The sequence below is a fragment of the Oncorhynchus clarkii genome, chromosome 10, assembly GCF_045791955.1.
Source record: "Oncorhynchus clarkii lewisi isolate Uvic-CL-2024 chromosome 10, UVic_Ocla_1.0, whole genome shotgun sequence".
In the NCBI taxonomy this organism is placed as follows: Eukaryota; Metazoa; Chordata; class Actinopteri; order Salmoniformes; family Salmonidae; genus Oncorhynchus; species Oncorhynchus clarkii.
In genome coordinates, this window is record NC_092156.1 from 53475521 (window position 1) to 53497032 (window position 21512).

The window sequence follows — 21512 nt, forward strand, 5'->3', positions numbered from 1 at the left end:
CCATATTCAACAACAATTAATTAAAAATGATCTTAACTTCTTAAGGTATAGGGGGCAGCATTTTCACTTTTGGATAAATAGCGTGCACAATTTTAACTTCCTGCCACTCATGCCAAGAATATAAGATATGCAAATTATTAGTAGATATGCACTCTGCAGTTTCTAAAACTGTTTGAATCATGTCTGTGACTATAACAGAACTTATGTAGCAGGTAAAACCCAGAGGACTAACCGTTCAGAATAAAAATAAATTGAGGTCTCTGTCTGTTCAGTGAGTTCTCATTGGGAAAATATATTTCTTAGGCACTTGTTTTCAGTTCCTATCGCTTACACTGGATGTCACCAGTCTTTGGTCGAGGTTATTCCTTTGTGAAGAAGTATGGCCATCTTGTAAACAGATAACACTGTTGAGAGTGCGCAAGACTTGAAAAATAGCATTAGTTTCCTCTCATCCTCTATTGAAAACAGATAGACCCGTCTTCAAATTGATCGATTATTAACGTTTAAAAATACATAAAGTTGTATTACAAAAGTAGTTTGAAATGTTTTGGCAAAGTTTACAGGCAACTTTTGAGATATTTTGTAGTGACGTTGCACAATTTGGAAGCTGTTTTTTTCTGGATCAAACGCGCCAAATAAATGGACATTTTGGATATACAGTGGGGCAAAAAAGTATTTAGTCAGCCACCAATTGTTCAAGTTCCACTTAAAAAGATGAGAGAGGCCTGTATGTAATCTTCAACTATGACAGACATAATGAGAAAAAAAATCCAGAAAATCACATTGTAGGATTTTTAATGAATTTATTTGCAAATATGGTGGAAAAGAAGTATTTGGTCACCTACTAACAAGCAAGATTTCTGGCTCTCACAGACCTGAAACTTACTTCTTCTTTAAGAGGCTCCTCTGTCCTCCACCTGTATTAATGGCACCTGTTTGAACTTGTTATCAGTATAAAAGACACCTGTCCACAACCTCAAACAGTCACACTCCAAACTCCACTATGGCCAAGACCAAAGAGCTGTCAAAGAACACCAGAAACAAAATTGTAGACCTGCACCAGGCTGGGAAGACTGAATCTGCAATAGGTAAGCAGCTTGGTTTGAAGAAATCAACTGTGGGAGCAATTATTAGGAAATGGAAGACATACAAGACCACTGATAATCTCCCTCGATATGGGGCTCCACGCAAGATCTCACCCCGTGGGGTCAAAATGATCACAAGAACGGTGAGCAAAAATCGAAGAACCACACGGGGGGACCTAGTGAATGAAAGTAACAAAATCTACCATCAGTAACACACTACGCCGCCAGGGACTCAAATCCTGCAGTGCCAGACGTGTCCCCCTGCTTAAGCCAATACATGTCCAGGCCCGTCTGAAGTTTGCTAGAGAGCATTTGGATGATCCAGAAGAAGATTGGGAGAATGTCATATGGTCAGATGAAACCAAAATATAACTTTTTGGTAAAAACTCAACTCGTCGTGTTTGGAGGACAAAGAATGCTGAGTTGCATCCAAAGAACACCATACCTACTGTGAAGCATGGGGGTGGAAACATCATGCTTTGGGGCTGTTTTTCTGCAAAGGGACCAGGACGACTGATCCGTGGAAAGGAAAGAATGAATGGGGCCATGTATCGTGAGATTTTTAGTGAAAACCTCCTCCCATCAGCAAGGGCATTGAAGATGAAACGTGGCTGGGTCTTTCAGCATGACAATGATCTCAAACACACCGCCCGGGCAACGAAGGAGTGGCTTCGTAAGAAGCATTTCAAGGTCCTGGAGTGGCCTAGCCAGTTTCCAGATCTCAACCCCATAGAAAATCTTTGGAGGGAGTTGAAAGTCTGTGTTGCCCAGCAACAGCCCCAAAACATCCCTGCTCTAGAGGAGATCTGCATGGAGGAATGGGCCAAAATACCAGCAACAGTGTGTGAAAACCTTGTGAAGACTTACAGAAAATGTTTGACCTCTGTCATTGCCAACAAAGGCTATACAACAAAGTATTGAGAAACTTTTGTTATTGACCAAATACTTATTTTCCACCATAATTTGCAAATAAATTCACAAAAAATCCTACAATGTGATTTTCTGGATTTTTTTTCTCATTTTGTCTGTCATAGTTGAAGTATGATGAAAATTACAGGCCTCACTCATCTTTTTAAGTGGGAGAACTTGCACAATTGGTGGCTGACTAAATACTTTTTTGCCCCACTGTATATGGACGGAATTAATTGAACAAAGGACCAATTGTCAAAAATCAAATTTATTTATATAACCCTTCGTACATCAGCTGATATCTTAAACGACAGATTTTTATATAACCATATTTTGTATGGTAGGTCCTGGCAGAGTTGTGCAGACTCAGGACAACTGAGCTTTGAAGGAATACGCAGATTTAAAGAGGAGTCCGTAATTTGCTTTCTAATAATCATAATCTTTTCCTCAAAGAAGTTCATGAATTTATCACTGCTAAAGTGAAAGTCATCCTCTCTTGGGGAATGCTGCTTTTTAGTTAGCTTTGCGACAGTATCAAAAAGGAATTTCGGATTGTTCTTATTTTCCTCAATTAAGTTAGAAAAATAGGATGATCGAGCAGCAGTAAGGGCTCTTCGGTACTGCACAGTACTGTCTTTCCAAGCTAGTCGGAAGACTTCCAGTTTGGTGTGGCGCCATTTCCGTTCCAATTTTCTGGAAGCTTGCTTCAGAGCTCGGGTATTTTCTGTGTACCAGGGAGCTAGTTTCTTATGAGAAATGTTTTTAATTTTTAGGGGTGCAACTGCATCTAGGGTATTGCGCAAGGTTAAATTGAGTTCCTCAGTTAGGTGGTTAACTGATTTTTGTCCTCTGGCGTCCTTGGGTAGACAGAGGGAATCTGGAAGGACATCAAGGAATCTTTGTGTTGTCTGTGAATTTATAGCACGACTTTTGATGTTCCTTGGTTGGGGTCTGAGCAGATTATTTGTTGCAATTGCAAACGTAATAAAATGGTGGTCCGATAGTCCAGGATTATGAGGAAAAACATTAAGATCCACAACATTTATTCCATGGGACAAAACTAGGTCCAGCGTATGACTGTGACAGTGAGTGGGTCCAGAGACATGTTGGACAAAACCCACTGAGTCGATGATGGCTCCGAAAGCCTTTTGGAGTGGGTCTGTGGACTTTTCCATGTGAATATTAAAGTCACCAAAGATTAGAATATTATCCGCTATGACTACAAGGTCCGATAGGAATTCAGGGAACTCAGTGAGGAACGCTGTATATGGCCCAGGAGGCCTGTAAACAGTAGCTATAAAAAGTGATTGATTAGGCTGAGATTGGGACAAAAAAAGAAGCTCGTCAAAGGTAAGGCATGTTTTATATTTTATTTCTGCGTTTTGTGTTGCGCCTGCAGGGTTGAAATATGCTACTCTCTTTGTTTGCTGTTGTGCTATCATCAGATAATAGCATCTTATGCTTTTGCTGAAAAGCCTTTTTAAAATCTGACATGTTGGCTGGATTCACAACGAGTGTAGCTTTAATTTAGTATCTTACATGTGTGATTTAATGAAAGTTTGATTTTTATATCATTTTTTTTGAATATGCCACGCTGCATTTTCCCTGGCTTTTGGCCAAGTGGGACGCAAGCGTCCCCTATACCATAAGAAGTTTTTAAACAATGACACAATGCATCATCAAGTATACTGTAAGCTGGTAAAGTGTATTACCAATCCAATTGATAACACCGTCGTGTTCGTGGGAGTCTCATCTTTCTATAGAGTGGTCAAAATAGTTTTTAGGCCAAACCTTGTCTCATGGTCTGACAAACACTGCTCCTTGCTCTGTCACCTTTCACATCAGATGCAGAAGTGCGACATCGGTGGATGCAGTTGATTGAGACGCATCCAAATCTGATATCTCTATCTTAAACGGACAGATTTTTATATAACCATATTTTGTATGGCAAGTTTGTTCTCTGTTTTTCTTTCCACAAGCGTCTTGGGACTCGTCTGAAGTCGGTACAGACAATCTGTCAACTTCTGTATGCAGTGTCTGATCAATTTGGGCTACACGCCTCTGTGGAAAGGTGAGACTCTCACAAACACGTACATGTCGGTTGTTTTCCTCTAGAACGCCCACAGACCTCACAAGACTAGTCTAAAGGTCCCCCAGTAGCAGTTGAGAAAATGAATGGAAGCATACTGTATATTAATTAAGACAGTGACAAAAATAAGGGGTTAAATACTTGTCAAAAATTGAATACAAATTTGGCCGACATTATTTGGGAGGGACTATCTGTTGTTCAATGTAGTGAATCTGGTAAGTGTTTGTATGGGCTAATAGCAGTTGGGCCAAAAATAATCATAGTAGTGGCTGGAACAGAATCAAAGGAATGGTATCGAACACATCAAACACGTTTTCCACTCCATTCTAGCCATTATTAAGAGCCGTCCTCCCATCAGCAGCCTGAGAAGCCTCCTGAGCTGTGAATGTTCAAGTGTATACTGTGGAGAAGTTTAACCTTGTGCAAGTTGATCCGATACTGCTGTTTACTTTGTGTATAGATGAGTCTACCTAAAATGAAGGATGTATGTTATTTCTTCGCAAAACTAACAACACAGAGTCATAGTATTCCACCTAATTGTCTTGTCCTCACTACAGGGGGGCTGAATAATTTTGCACGCTCAATTTTTCAGTTTTTGATTTGTTAAAAAAGTTTGAAATATCCAATAAATGTCGTTCCACTTCATGATTGTGTCCCACTTGTTGTTGATTCTTCACAAAAAAATACAGTTTTATATCTTTATGTTTGAAGCCTGAAATGTGGCAAAGAAATTAACTTTATGTTCTGAGTACAAAGCATTATGTTTGGGGCAAATCCAAAAGAACACATCACTTAGAACCACTCTTCATATTTTCAAGCATGGTGGTGGCTGCATCATGTTTTGGGTATGTTTGTCATTGGCAAGGATTAGGGAGTTTTTTAGGATAAAAATAAATGGAATAGAGCTAAACACAGGCAAAATCATAGCGGAATACCTTGTTCAGTTGCATTCCAAAAGACAAATGAACCTTTTAGCAGGACAAAAACCTAAAACACAAGGCCAAATATACAGTGGAATTGCTTACTTAAGCGACATTGAATGTTCCTGAGTGGCCTAATTACTGTTTTGACCTAAACCATTTTGTAAATCTATATCAATTTTTTAAAAGAATAATGTGCAAATATTGTACCCAGGTGCGCAAAGCTCTTAGAGACTTACCCAGAAAGACTCACAGCTGTAATCACTGCAAAAGTTAATTCTAACATGTATTGACTCAGGAGTGTAAATACTTATGTGAACGAGTTATTTCTGTATTTCATTTTCAATAAATTTGCAAACATTTCTATAATTTCACTTTGTCATTATTAGGTATTCTGTGTAAATATATCAAATAAAACCTTTCCAACAAGTCAGTTAGTCACATTTCTGCCCAGTAAGAGCTGCACCGGCCAACTGTAAGTGCTGTTATTGTGAAGTGGAAACCTCTAGGAGTAACAACGGCTCAGCCACGAAGTGGTAGGCCACACAAGCTCACAGAAAGGGACCACCGAGTGCTGAGGTGCGTAGAGCGTAAAAATCGTCTGTCCTTGGTTGCAAAACTCATTACCGAATTCCAAACTGCCTCTGGAAGCAACATCAGAATGGGTTTCCATGGCCAAAAAGCTGCACACAAGCCTAAGATCACCATACGCAATGCCAAGTGTCGTTTTGAGTTTTGTATAGTCGTTTTGAGTTTTGGACTCTGGAACAGTGGAAACACGCTTCCCCATCTGGCAGTCTGACGGACTAATCTGGGTTTGGCGAATGCCAGTACAATGTTACCTGCCCCAAAGCTAGGTCCAGACGAGCAGGTGTCCACATACTTCTGGTCATGTAGTGTACTTGTTGGTAATGTTTCTCTTATTTGTTTATTTTGTAGGATCATCCCATTGAACCTGGCTGCTACTGTAGGACCCAGAAGACTTTATTTTGGTTTGCAATTCTGTTACACTACAACGCACAATATATATTTATGTCGATTTGGAGGCCTATGCAGTGAAATGTATTTTGGAGTGACATTCAATGCTTATTCTATAGTCAAAATTGGCCAATATAAGGCTTAGCAAAAGAACTGTGATTTGATATGACTGTTTAAATTCAAAACTTTAGTATACATTTTTGACTTTTATGGCCATGAAGTATTACAGTTACTGGTAACTCCTTTTGCAGTAAAGTAAGAGGGAACTATAAACTAATGGACATTGATTGTTATTATCAACAGATATCCATTGATCCACACTGTTCAACTGAAATGAACACCTACAGATATTGTACTGTTAAAGAATAATTGAATAAAATGAACTGTTTAATCAAATAACTTATTCTACTCTTCAAATTCACACAAAGACATTATACAGGGAAAACACTCAATAATTGCTAGTAAAACATACTTTAATTGCCTTTACTAAAATACATGGCTTAAGTTAAATGTAGCAAAGAAAAGATTGCATGTCCACCCAGATAATGTCCACCCATACTCTCTATTGCCTACTGTAATATCAATGATGCATGCTTATTATACTAATTACAATAGCCTTCGCTAGAAACTTCAAGGGGAAAAACTCTAAAGGACAGTAGATTAACACTCTACATTGATACTCATAACCATACTACTGTAAATACCCCAATTAATATCAATAGGCCATATTGAAGCAGCAAATCATCTGGTCTTCTCTGGGTCGGCAGACTTTGTACTTCCTTCAAGCTGGTAACTAAAAAAACAGCAGGAATAATGTAATGAACAAAATATATTGTGTCTTCATTTGGTTGTCAAAGGACTTTACAGCATAATTAAGACTTACATTCAGTTCCCATTCTATGGTTGCACATGAGGTACCTGTGGACAAAGAAAAATGTCACTGTCATTCTTGGATTCCCCCTAAGCTATAGATGACATCTTCTAAACGAGTAGGTAGAAAAAACATAAATCACTTTCAGTCAAAAGTTCACTGTCATTGTTGTATTGCTTAAACCACAGATGAGATATAGTAAAAGAGTATGTGAAAAGAGGGTACATCTTTTCCAAATGATGTTCAGGAAAGAAGTTGTACATATAGTTATGATAGATAGATTTCTAGCTTTCCAACCTGGCCTGTCTGCACTGTCTGCTCCTGCTGAGCTGGCTGCAAAGGATCCTGGGAATGAGGAAGTTGAGAGTTGTATGGGGGGAATGGGATCTGCAGAAAAAAAGAGCACCTGTTGTCTTGGACACCAGAGCAGGGGTTTCCAAACTTTTTGTATCTGGGACACCTTTTGTGATAACAAATTCACGAGGGACCCCCTCATAACATCAGAACACAACTCTTACTTTAGAGTTCAATAAAAATAGCATACAAGCAGTTTTACTATGACTTCTGTAGTGTTTGGCCAGACTACGTCTCTTGACACTGGAAATAACATTTTAAAGGCCCCCACTTTGCATGTTGCAGTTGTAAAGTTAATATCCTGCAACTCTGAAAATGTTTCTTTGGGGCAGGAATAACCTTTAGCAATTGTAAAGCTTAAATTTACAGTGAATTATGTTCAAAACAAACATTTAGGGGAATACAAGAATACTTTTGTTGAATTTTTTTATAATTGATGACCACTGTGGATACCAATATCCCTGTGAGCCTCCCAGGCCTATGTTTTGCATATAAGACCCAAGAACATAAATTGTGGTGTAATAATATTACATTGCATTATATTGCACCCTCTAAACTCTTTCCACTGATCCTTTCTCCAAAATGTGTTTATTCCATTGTTGCAAGCAATATTCATTAAAATAAAAGATACATTAAAATTAGATATATTTTGAGATTTGGCCGCAATACCCCACTTTGACCCCTGCTCTATAGCATCTGTAGTCAAGGAAGCGTGTACATATTTGCACCCATTACAATAACTAAAGGTCAAGAAAGGGATGTCCTACATTGGGTCTTTGCTGTGGCACAGTTTGTGGTTGGTATTCATTCGGGAACAGCTGTGAAAAGATAAAGCAAAAAGATACAGAAATTCCAACATCAATACGAAAATGTATGAAATTATTTATTACATTTTTTTGAGTGATTAAATGTTGTACTCACGTTTGGAATCTGTGGCATGTGAGGGATATTTGGCATCATCTGAAACAAAAAGAAATAGCTCAGACATCCTTTAATGACAGAATGGATTAACTAAGATACAAATGTTTACACCAGATTAAACATATTATTAATATTTAACATGATATATCCAGGTCAGTGTATGTGTATGTGTTTATATGTATATGAGGGTGTACTTACTACGTGCACATGCTAAAAGTAAGGTAGGAGGTGGGTAGAAAACTAAGTGTATCATTGCAGCTAAGTATTTATAAACTACAAATCAGATCTCTTAAACGTTTCGTTCATTTTTGTTATATTATCGAATCAATAGGCCATGATTAATTATGGCCCAATGCGCCTGGCGTTCAAGGAGCTTTTCATTGTGATCGGGTTATTTTCCCTAAAAACCTTTAGAACTACCTAAAGAAAAATCAAAAAGCAACTCTGTATCTCTGCCCAGTCTTGCAAGTGTGGCGAGGATTTTCTCTGCTACTGGCCTGCTCTCCGTGCACCATTGCATGAGCCTGAAGCCACAGACTGGCCAAACTTGTGTTGCAAAAAAAACATATTCCAAAATTGAATTCAAAGGCAGAAAAATATGTAATTTTTCGTTTCATTTGTAATTAATTCTAAGTAAGTCACAGCCTATATGCACAATATATAGGCCATAATGATTTAATATAACAAAATGTTGTTTAAATGCTGAGTGCTTGTCATGCCCTGCCCACAGAGAGACTATAATTCTCTATGTTGGTTAGGTAGGGGTGTGACTAGGGTGGGTTATCTAGGTTATTATATGTCTATGTTGGCCTGGTATGGTTCCCAATCAGAGGCAGCTGTTTATCGTTGTCTCTGATTGGGGATCATATTTATGCAGCCTTTTCCCACTTGATCTTGTTTGTTTGTGTGTAGTTGCCAGTGTGCACTGCAATTGACTTCACGTTTAGTTTTTGGTTCTGTATTGTTTTGGTGAGTTTCTTTAATTAAACATGTGGACCTCCATCCACGCTGCGCTTTGGTCCGTTAATTCTACAAACAACCGTGACAGTGCTTTTTGTCCGCACCACACTACTCTGTCGCACTCCCAAATTCTTCTAAATGTATTCATTTGTAGGCTATAGCCTGAAAATAATAGAAATAATCTTGCCTATATGATTTATTTTAGGCACCCTGTCAGGCTCTTGACCTATTTACAGTGTTTACATGCTGTTTAATATGACATGTGGCCTATTTTAAATGATGTGCACTTCTTACAATCACCTTTTCATGTTAATTCAAATAATTTTCATTCAAATCATTTGACTGTGTTTCAATACTTCAAAACCAAATGGTAGGTCCAGGTAGTCACAAAAATGAATGCAGCAAATTGGAGCAGCATTTTTTTTTCTTATGAGTGCAGAGCAGTGTTGGAAAGGAAGTGGAGAGCAGGAGTTGTGCGCGAGCACCGCTCCATGAGCTATGCCCTGGATTTCAAATGGTTCAATTCTGCTCACCTACTCTGATCCAGATCCCACTGAAATAAAATGATTGGTTGTAAACAAGTAAATTATATCAGGATTTACCTTTTGCTGCACAACGTCATAGGGGTAGTACTTTAATATGGGGGGAAGAGAAACAGTCATTAAACTACTGCAGTATAGATACAATACATTCAATGTGATCTGTGCTTGAGTAAGATATTAAATGGATGGGTTCTCTTACAAAACACATACAGTATAACAACACTCATTTCCTGCTGTGCAACTTGGAATGTACCATGTCTTAACTTTAGCCACTTAAAGTCATGAGTCACCTGAACTTAAATAGTGCCTATCAAATTTCATATAGCTGTAATTGAAGAGAGATTTCTTCACATACTACAACACCTATAATTCTGAGGAGGGATAAGTAACTCAACTTGAGACAACACTTACAATTTCTACACTCTTTCTTCCTGGGGCCTTAGGTAGGGAATATTTGATGAATGCTTGAGAGGGATAGGACTGCTGAAAGAAAAGAAAGGGGAAAGTTAAAAGGAATGTTCAATGTGGAGGATGGTTGATATATTAAAGAAGGTGAAGTATGTTTTAGTAGTATCTATAGTATTTACTGGTCCATTGATCTGGCCACCAGTAGACCATCCAGGGAATCTCTGTGGAAACACCTATATTATAAAGTAAAACAAACAAAACAGTTACACATTACACATAAATAAAAAAGACTCTCTATGTAATTAAGACAAAACTCCAGTGTAACTGCTGAAGTTCAAGATGATTACTCATCACAGTCTGAATTAAATAGACAAGTGATAAGTCAAGAGAAAGTAAATAATGAAGTAAGTAATAACTTAAAGTAGGTCATTAAGTCACTAAAAAGACAATTCTTTGATCATATCATTTTAGAGAGGTCTAATAGAGGTCTCATAGTGAAGATGATGTAAGAGCGTACTATTTCCATGCTGACAGGGCCGTTGAGTCCAGGCTGAGGGTAAGGCTGGCCTGCTGGGTAGAGGCCTTCATTCACCTGGAGATTAAACACTTGGGTCAAAGGTCAAACAAACGTGTCATAAATAAATTTCAGTACTCAATCAATCTTCTAATGTTATGTATTGTTTCATACTATGTTGAACCACACCTAAGAAAGACGGTGACCAACAGAATGCAGTAGAATATTACAATATTCATTTGTTCTTACTTGTGTGGGTGGTCCTGATTGCCTTGGATCCCCATAGTGGGGCAAGTAATTGAAGTAAGGTTGAAGCTGTGAATATTGAACAAATACTAAACAATCACAATTTTGACAAAGCCATAGTCAATTTAAAGAAATGACAGACTGTTGACAGACACTCAGTGGAAGATGAGACGTGAATATACGCTTGGAAAGTGAAGACGTCATAGAATATCAAAAGGTAATTAACTAATAGGCTAAGTGAATTGTTTTGCCTCACAGTTAGTCAAGACGATTAACTAGCCAGTTCAAAGTATTAACAGGCAGTTAACAATTGCTTATAAACTAGCTACTGTAGTGATGCCATGTCAATAAGTTGTGTTTACATTTTTTCCATTGTAACGCGCACCCTTGCGTGTCCACTTTCTATGCGTATTCAAATTCCTACTCTTGAGAAATACAGTAGTAAAGTTTTCCTTGCCCATTTTTTCAAACTTACTGGAGCAGCAGATATTGAGCTGGCCAAACAAAGGCACATAATAGTGATCTTCATTTTCAAAGTAGAACCTTGCACATGAAAGAGAGGTATAATGTTAAGTTAACACCCTCCAGTGTCAAAAAGTAGTCATCTCTATTACATTAGACACATTTTAACACTGAACACCAGTGTTGAATGACTGCAACAATAATCAGTGTTGGTCTGTGTTCATTTTTAACATATTGCTTACAGAAATTCTGTGAAAGTCTTAAAAACCTAACGCTTATAAAAGTCTAACAATAACTCTGTGTAGTGTGGGACACTATAGAGACACTTTGATTGTTAAACTTAACTCTATTAAAGATATTAACACTTGCAATGTTGTTGTGAGAATCCTTAGGCACTCAAAGCATTCTGTAAATTCATATGAATAAAGAATCCCATACCATTACTTTGTACAACATCCAGATAAAATGCATTTTAAATAGACAAGTTCTAGCCACATTACCTTTGGTGATACCAGTATAGATGAGGAATATGGAGGGTCATACAGTGCAGAGATCTATCTCTGCTTTTAAACCGTGTCAGTTGAGATTTCAGCCAACCAACATTGACCTGCTGTGACATCACTTAGTGAATGAGAATAGGGCTGTCTAGTCATGAGCTTTGGTAAATGACAGTGATCAGATATAGTATAGTCATCATAATAGCAGAGAATGGACAATTACACTGTCTGCAATAGTGCACACTTCAGCACATTTATTGGAAATCATATCTTATCGCAAACCTGTGTGAAATTATAGTAAACAAACCATATTCAACAACAATTAATTTAATATTTTCTTAAACAACAACACAATGCAACATCAAGTGTACTGTAAATTGGTCAAGTATATTAGCAATCCAATTGATAACACCATCGTGTTCGTGAGAGTCTCATCTTTGCATAGAGTGGTCATAATAGTTTTTAGGCCAAACCTTGTCTCATGGTCTGACAAGCACCGCTCTAGCTCTGTCACCTTTCACCGCAGATGCAGAAGTGTGACTGGATTGAGACGCATCCAATGCAAGAATATATATCTCTAGCTTAAACTGACAGAATTTTATATAACCATGTTTTGTATGGCAAGTTTGTTCTCTGATTTTCTCCCCACAAGAGTTATAGGGCTTGTCTGTAGACGATCCGCCAACTTTTGTGACCACTGTTATGACCCCTCTATAGAAAGATGAGACTCTTAGGAACACAATGGTGTTCTCCATTTTTCCCCCCACAAGCGTTTTGGGACTCGTCTGAAGTCGGTACAGCCGATCTACCAACTTCTGTCTGCAGCGTCGGAACATTTTGGGCTACACACCCCTGTGGAAAGGTGAGACTCTCACAAATACGTACATGTCGGTTGTTTTGCTCTAGAACGCCCACAGGCCTCACAAGACTCACCCGGTACCAGTTGAAAACATTTGTGCAAGTATACTGTATTTTGAGAAAGTTTAGTATCAAATATATGGGGTTAAATACATGTTAGAAAATCTATGTAAAATGTTCCGACACTTCAGAACAATCTTCCTTTCAATCTTTTTGGCGAGGACTAGCCATGAAGTCTGTAGCCATGAAGTGCTTTGAAATGCTGGTAGTGGCTCACTTCAACACCATTATCCCAGAAACACACTCCAATTTGCATATCGCCCAAACAGATCCGCAGATTATGCAATTTCTATTGCACTCCACACTGCACTTTCCCACCTGGACAAAAGGAACACCTACGTGAGAATGCTATTAATTGACTACAGCTCAGCGTTCAACACCATAGTACCTTTAAAGCTCATCAATAAGCTAAGGATCCTGGGACTAAACACGTCCCTCTGCAACTGGATCCTGGACTTCCTGACGGGCCAACCCCAGATGGTGAGGGTAGGTAGCAACACATCTGCCACGCTGATCTTCAACACTGGAGCCCCTCAGGGGTGCGTGCTCAGTCCCCTCCTGTACTCCCTGTTCACTCACGACTGCGTGGCCAGGCACGACTCCAACACCATCATTATGTTTGCAGATGACACAACAGTGGTAGGCCTGATCACCGACAACGACGAGACAGCCTATAGGGAGGAGGTCAGAGACCTGGCCGGGTGATGCCAGAATAACAACCTCTTCCTCAACGTAACCAAGACTAAGGAGATGATTGTGGACTACAGGAAAATGAGGACCGAGCACGCCCCCATTCTCATCAACAGGGCTGTAGTGGAGCAGGTTGAGAGCTTCACGTTCCTTGGTGTCCACATCTCCAACAAACTAGAATGGTCCAAACACACCAAGACAGTCGTGAAGAGGGCACGACAAAGCCTATTCCCATTTAGGAAACTAAAAAGATTTGGCATGTGTCCTCAGATCCTCAAAAGGTTCTACAGCTCCAACATTGAGAGCATCCTGACTGGTTGCATCACTGCCTGGTATGGCAACTGCTCGGCCTCCGACCGCATGGCACTACAGAGGGTAGTACGTACGGCCCAGTACATAACTGGGGCTAAGCTGCCTGCCATCCAGGACCTCAATACCAGGCGGTGTCAAAGGAAGGCCTTAAAGATTGTCAAAGACCGCAGCCACCCCAGTCATAGACTGTTCTCTCTACTCTACCACATGGCAAGCAGTACCGGAGTGCCAAGTCTAGGACAAAAAGGCTTCTCAACAGTTTTTACCCCCAAGCCATAAGACTCTTGAACAGGTAATCAAATGGCTACCCGGACTATTTGCATTGTTTGCCCCACTCTTTTACGCTGCTGCTATTTATTAAATATTCCGTCTTACGGATGGGACGTTAAACGGGTGTCCTGACTCTCTGAGGCCATTAAAGATCCCATGGCACTTATCGTAAGAGTAGGGGTGTTAACCCCGGTGTCCTGGCTAAATTCCCAATCTGGCCCTCAAACCATCACGGTCACCTAAAAATAACCAGTTTACAATTGGCTCATTCACCCCCCTTCTCTCCCCTGTAACTATTCCCCAGGTCGTTGCTGCAAATGAGAACATGTTCTCAGTCAACTTACCTGGTAAAATAATGGATAAATAAAAAATTTAAATAAATGCATAGACACTTTAACAATATATTCATGTACATACTACCTCAATTAGCCCGACCAACTGGTGCCCCCGCACATTGGCTACCCGGGCTATTTGCATTGTGTCCCGCCACCCACCACCCACCACCTGCCAACCCCTCTTTTACTCTACTGCTGCTCTCTTTTTATCATATATGCATAGTCACTTTAACCATATCTGCATGTACATACTACCTCAATCAGCCCCACTAACCGGTGCCTGTATATAGCCTCGATACTGTTATAGCCCCGCCACTGTTATAGCCTCGCCACTGTATATAGCCTCGCTTCTGTTATTTTCACTATCTTTTTACTGTTGTTTTTATTTCTTCACTTACCTAGCTCACCAAAAACCTTTTTTTAATATTTTTTTGGGGGAAATTGCACTGTTGGTTAGAGCCTGTAAGTAAGCATTTCACTGTAAGGTCAACACTTGTTGTATTCGGCGCACGAGACAAATAAACTCTGATTTGATTGGTTGCGCAAGTGGCTCCGATACTGTTGTTTACTTTGTGTATAGATGAGTCTACCTTTAAATTGAAGCATGTATGCTATTTCTTCGCAAAACTAACAACAGAGTCATAGTGTTCCAGCTGATAGTCTTAACCTTAATGATAACATTTGAAAACTGACTTTAGTTGGATTTCATTTGTTTGTTGGTATTGTTTAAAAAAAAGCAATGACTTGAAAATGAACTCCCTCCACAGCTGCAGAATCACTCATTGAATATCTATTGCTAAATGTGTTTTGTAGGAAGAATGACAAGGACTAACTTTTTGTGGATTAATTTCATTGTTGTTAGTAAGATCGGCCTGCTTATTTTTACATTGTACGGGCAATCTTATTTAGTTGGCAATGCTATTTTCTTGCTACGCTATCCATCTATATAGCTACATCTATATAGCATCTATATAGCTACGTTGAAATGTTTGCTGTCTATTGGCCACAAAATGAATTTATGATGATAGATTATATAGGCAACATATTTTCATAATTTATGTGGCCCTTAATTATTGTCAATGGTTGTTTTGTATTGCAGTTTTAAAATCTGAATGTGTAGCTACTTAGCTAGGCTGGCTAGCTAGCCTGCACACTGTCAATCCCAAAGTAATTTGCTAGTTGTACATTGGACAAGGCCTGACAATATATAGCTCATATTTTTGTATTGACTATCAATTTGTTTGGTACCTGGGGCTAGAAGCACTCCACTAGATACCCTAAAGGGCTTGCTTTGCAAGGTAATATGTTAGAAACATTTATTAAATTATGGCTAAACTAGGAAAGTGAGAGAGAACTTGGTACTGGGACTTTTGTTTACAATTATCAGTGTTATCACCTCAATTATCACCTCAATCAATACATATATATAGTATATATATAGTATATATATATAGTGTATTTTAAGTTTGTAATGTAATTTTGGGGATCGTCTTGAGGGTTGTTTCTGTGTTACGTAAACTTCTATGCTTTAGTTTGTGTGTTGCTTTTGTCTTTGATTCCATTTCTTGGTGAATACTCATGAATTTCGGTTTTAACAACTGCCTGTGGGTGTAATGGAGTTAAGAACATAGCTTAAGCTCACTCCATAGCTAACTTGAAATGTCACGGATGGAGCCATCCAATTCGTACCTTTTGGTTGGCTCAAACCGTTGGAATGTTGCCATGGAGGGCGGTCACGCGTGCGTGTTAGAAAAGCAGAGGTCCCGAGTTCGAGCCAAGTATGAGACCCGAATCGGGGGGGGATGTGGTACTCGCTTAGCAAGCAGAGTGATGTCCGTTACGGACATAGGTGTACATGTAAACTTTTTGACATTTTTGTATTTGTATTCTTTTGGTATTCTGGAGTTGCATTAAGTGATGGGACAAGGATAACCCGGCCAAACCTTCCATACCCCGGACGACGCTGGGCCAATTGTACGCCGCCTCATAGGTCTCCCGGTTGTGTCCGGCTGCGACACAGCCTGGGATTGAACCAGGATCTATAGTAATGCAGCTAGCACTGCAAAGCATTGTCTTTGACAAAATGCGCAAGGTTCTTGTACATCTCTCTAATGAGTGATTTTGAAGGTGGTAACACCAATGACATAAAACTTAGGGACACATTATATTTGAAAAAAAGTATATTTTAATAGCCTTTTTTGTTTTGATTGTTCTTTGATTGATCTATACATTATTGATCTATACATTATTACAATGTGTTAATTGTATTTTTGCTGTTTACACATTGTGGAATATATATATCAGATAAGCCCAAAAATTGACAAATGTTTAGAATGTGACAGTTTTAAGACACCTGTTTGCAAAACTATGAATACAGATTCACTGAAAAGTGTTTTGTTCCCAGACTATTAACTATTCCATGTTAGCAATATAACATCTGGTGGGAGTGAGCCAGATACTATAGTTGCTGATGTTACAAGATTGTGTTAGCCTGCTAAGATAAAGGTGCAAATCCAATTCTTCAGGTATTAGCTTACTTAGATTGCTTACTACATTACAATGGCAAACAATTACTCAATTGCCAGTGTTGAAATATTATTTGAAAACTTTCAAACATTTTGAGCATTTGTCTGAGCCTGCCTGGCGTTGCACTTTTGGGACAATGCCGTTGCGCCAGGCAAGTGCAATCAAGCACAGCTTGCTTTTGTTTTTTCAATATACTACACTCAAGGCTGGTGCCATCCCCAATATGCCAATATGGCATTGATCAGAACATTTAACCCTAAACTGCTACAAGGTTAATGCTGTATGGTTGACCCTGAGCTTAACCCCACCTGTTGTGTGAATAGTGCCAGGGCTTTGGGTGCTGTGACAGTAAAGATATGAAATTCCATTTTATTTGAGCGAACGTTCATTTTGAAAACTCTTGTGAATGATTTTGAATAAATGTGTTATGAAGGTTGTTAGAAATGGTACTGCAACACTTACAAAGGTGTTATGTTTGGTTTCATAACGGTGTTAGGTGTACCACCTTCATATAAAATGTTTCTGAGATACACTACATGACCAAAACTATGTTGACACCTGCTCGTCGAACATATAATTCCAAAATCATGGGCGTTAAGATGGGGTTGGTCCCCCCTTTGCTGCTATAATAGCCGCCACTCTTCTGGGAAGGCTTTTGACTTGATGTTGGAACATTTCTGTGTGAACTTGCTTCAATTCAGCCACAAGACCGTTAGTGAGGTCAGGCACTGATGTTGGGCCTCTAGGCCTGGCTTGCAGTCCATGTTCCAATTAATCCCAAAGGTGTTAGATGGTGAAGTCAGGGGGTTGAAGTCAGGGATCTGTGCAGGCCATTCAAGATCTTCCACACTGATCTTGACAAACAATGTCTGTATGGACCTCGCTTTGAGTACGGGGTCATTGTCATTCTAAAACAGGAAAGGGCCTTCTCCAAACTGTTGCCACAAGGTCAAAAGCACAGAATTCTGTTCTGTAAGCTTGTGTGGCCTACCGCTTCGTGGCTGAGCCGTTATTGCTCAGATGTTTCCACTTCACAATAACAGCACTCACAGTTGACCAGAGCAACTCTAGCAGGGCAGATATTTGAGAAACTGATTTGTTTGAAAGGTGGCATCCTTTCAACGATGCCACGTTGAAAGTCACTGAGCCCTTCAGTATGGCCATTTTACTGCCAATGTTTGTTTATGGAGATTGCATGGCTGTGTGCTCGATTTTACACCTGTCAGCAGTGGTTGCGCATGAAAAAGCCAAATACTCTCATTTGAAGGGGTGTCCACAGACTTTTGTATATATAGTGTATATATGGTTGTGTTCATGTTTTTGCAGGCTGTGTTTTTATTATATGGATGTATTTGCAGTTTTAAGGGTGTCCTATAGTTTTTATAGTATCAAATAGTTTTTTTTATAGTGTGCTGTATTTGCTGTTTTGAGAAGGTAACAACATTTGGAAAATTTACTACACAGAGTTGTGTGTCTTGTGTAAACTGTCTGGAAAAATGACATTGTACAAAAATGCGTACGCGATTGAGAAGAACTTAAATAATTTGAATTCAGAATGTCATCAATGCCACAGACTAACAAGCAGAGACAAGAAAGAAAATTGAGGCATGGTATGGAGAAGGTTGGCAAAACATTCTGGGGGTTTTATTAACATTCTTCTGCCAAGTACAAACAATTACACACAGCTTTCATTCATCAAGCCATCAGTTAAGCACCATGTTACGCTATGTTTATTGCTGGGTTAAGCATTGCATTTACTGAATCAATCTAGGACACTAAAAGCAGCTGTGGAGTTGAAGGACATCGTTGTTCATCGAAGGGAATATCTGAGTATTGGTAATCTGAAAAGAGTAAAAAATGGGGGATTGAAAAACAGATATACAGGTAAGTGCAAAGTCAACAGTCTCCTTACAAAGCAGACTTCTCTGAGTCTCTAAGATTTAACCACATGAGGTATGATAATGTAGGTATTATGAATTTAGAATGTACTGTATATTTTACATAATAATACAAAAAAACTGACCACAATCAAACATAGGTACAGTAGCACCAAACAACATTATCAAGCCGGTTGCATTGCTCTGTGACAGAAAGGTTAAGGAATTCAGCAATTCACGAGCTTAAATATGACAATACATGTTTGTGTCATATGGTAGAGCAAAGGTCTTACTCACATCTCTAATCGTCTTCCTCATCGGATGTATGAGTCTGCAATGACAGTGGTTGCCAATTAACCAATTAGCACCCCTATTTGAACAGTTGTTTCATTTCACATCACAATGGCTAAATGAATGGTTGAAGACATTGTTCCCAGATTTGTTGACAGTATCTTTAAAGTAACCCACTATAACATATTGGAAATCAGTACATTTTCATTTGAAAATGACATGGACTAGCGAAAGTCCATGATCAACAACCACCTCTGTATTACACTATATATAGAATAAATTAAAAAATTCAACATGATTGAGTGAGGCTCTTTCACAGTAGCTCCTATATGAACGTATGCATGGTGTCCATGTTAGTACAGCCTAAGTCTCATCAGCACTCCCTTCAATTATGTTCAAAATGCCACCTGATGTATGTTGCGGACATAAAGGCATTAGGTCTTACATGGGCAGGTGCAGCAGGAGCAGGCGGAGGTGGGGCAACCTGGATGCTGAAGGGGTGGTACTAGAGGAGAGGAGAGAGTCATATATATATATATATATGTATGTATTTGAACCTTTATTTAACTAGGCAAGTCAGTTAAGAACAAATTCTGATTTACAATGAGTATTGGGGAACAGTGGGTTAATTGCCTTGTTCAGTGGCAGAACAACACATTTTGACCTTGTCAGCTCGGGGATTCAATCCAGCAACCATTTAGTTATATGCCCACCGCTCTAACCACTAGGCTACCTGCCACCCCAGATGCAATCAAGCAGACACACAATACATTTGTCATGCTGTGTACATGTACTGTATATTAATAGGGGTCATGATCACTCACGATCTCAACGCTCTCCTGGCCGAGTGGCTGGGGGATCTCCTGTTTGATGAAACCACCTGACTATGTTTTGACACACACACACACACACACACACACACACACACACACACACACACACACACACACACTTTCATCATGACTTTCTGAATTCTGATAAGTTAACACCTGTGATATTGACTGGATTGAACATTCACTCTATTGGTGTGAGATGCACTGGTGTAGCATCACTAACACGACAGCACAGTGTATTTCACTATGTTGCTATGGTTACTTACAGGTACTCCACCACCAACAGGAAGGATCTGTAACATTGGAACACTCTGGTTACTACAGTAAATGTAGAAGGTTGACTTCAATCTAGAATGGGAAATGTATTGTGATTAATTTGAACTATTTATTTTGTCAAACACCCACAATCTCTAGATCAGGTCTGGCTTGTCCAGCTTGGAGAGCCTACAAATAATTGGAAAACAAACATTTGTATTGTGGAAAATTCATTTCTTCAGTGTTCTATTCCCTTTTCAGGCACTTTGATCCTCATTTTATGATTTTAAAACTATTCATATTGTAACTATTATTCTTATTTTTTAATCACATTACATAATTTATGGTGCCCATATTGGGACAGCATCACATGTCCGTGGAAGAACACCCTCGAATTATGTATGTCCTATTATGGACACCGTAACTATGTATCAAATCAAATGCATCATAAACAACAGGTGTAGACTAGCAGTGTTTCTTACCTGAGCGTTGGCAGCCTGGAAGTCAAACTCCATGACCAGCCTTTGCTGTGAAGTACAGATGAATGTTAGATGAATGTTAGGTTCAGCACTTATAAAGACACTGTAATCACAGTAAATAATGACTAAATATATGAATACTGTTTGTAAATGTTTCCAATCCATTTATTCGTAAATTAAAGAAAAATATATATGTCATTTTAGAATGTACTTTATTTAAATAGGCAAGTCAGTTAAAAACCAATTCTTATTTTCAATGACAGCAGGTGACAACTGCCTTGTTCAGGTACAGAAAAACAGAGTTTTACTTTGTCAGCTTGGGGATTTGATCTTAAAACCTTTCTTTTACTAGTCCAATGCTCTAACCACTAGGGTACCTGCCACCACGGGTATTTTGTACAGAATAACAGAGAAACATAAAATCGGAAAGACAACACAGTACGCTTATAAATAATACAACGGAGAATTGAACTCACAGGGCGGCCGAGAGCAGTCCCCAGGATGCAGGCGATCAGAATGAAGGTTTTCATCTTGAAGGATTCTGTTGACGAAAAAGATTTGACATTTAGAAAAATCCTTCATCACTTTCTGAAGTAGTTTCCTCAAGTTTATTTTCCCTTTTGCGTTGACAAATACTGAAGCTAAAGGTTGAATCAGAGTTGATTTCTAATAAATTACCTTTAGTAGTGCAGCACCACAAGAGAATCAAAGGATTGCTGAAGAAGGATATGATGTCTGAGGGAGAGATCTGCTCCTTTTTATTCTCCCCAAAAGCAAAAGGAGGTCCAACTTCTGATGATGACTTGGTGACTAGCCAAGCCATTCTTTGATCATTCAAAAATATGCTTTGGCAGCTATTGTTTATCTATATGAACAATCTCCAAATATTATTTTTTTGCTTTGATTGTAATTACAGATGCCCACCCCCATCCTGTATTTGATTGGCAGCCTTTAAGGATAAACATTAAGA

At 39.0% G+C, this 21512-nt stretch overlaps 4 long non-coding RNA genes across 4 annotated transcripts; all 4 read right to left on the reverse strand.

Moving 5' to 3' along the window:
- Positions 1 to 6457: 6457 nt before the first annotated feature.
- Positions 6458 to 8187, reverse strand: LOC139419653 (uncharacterized). The gene is made up of 5 exons (XR_011635425.1): positions 8128 to 8187; positions 7974 to 8024; positions 7150 to 7239; positions 6865 to 6899; positions 6458 to 6774 (listed from the first exon to the last, which is right to left on the reverse strand). It is a non-coding gene; the product is annotated as an uncharacterized lncRNA (long non-coding RNA).
- Positions 8188 to 18420: 10233 nt separating this feature from the next.
- Positions 18421 to 19018, reverse strand: LOC139419654 (uncharacterized). Its single transcript, XR_011635426.1, has 2 exons — positions 18982 to 19018; positions 18421 to 18648 (listed from the first exon to the last, which is right to left on the reverse strand). It is a non-coding gene; the product is annotated as an uncharacterized lncRNA (long non-coding RNA).
- A 402-nt stretch (positions 19019 to 19420) lies between these two features.
- Positions 19421 to 20100, reverse strand: LOC139419763 (uncharacterized). The gene is made up of 3 exons (XR_011635439.1): positions 20075 to 20100; positions 19800 to 19859; positions 19421 to 19480 (listed from the first exon to the last, which is right to left on the reverse strand). It is a non-coding gene; the product is annotated as an uncharacterized lncRNA (long non-coding RNA).
- A 111-nt stretch (positions 20101 to 20211) lies between these two features.
- Positions 20212 to 21255, reverse strand: LOC139419655 (uncharacterized). Its single transcript, XR_011635427.1, has 4 exons — positions 21221 to 21255; positions 21019 to 21083; positions 20546 to 20590; positions 20212 to 20252 (listed from the first exon to the last, which is right to left on the reverse strand). It is a non-coding gene; the product is annotated as an uncharacterized lncRNA (long non-coding RNA).
- Positions 21256 to 21512: the final 257 nt, after the last annotated feature.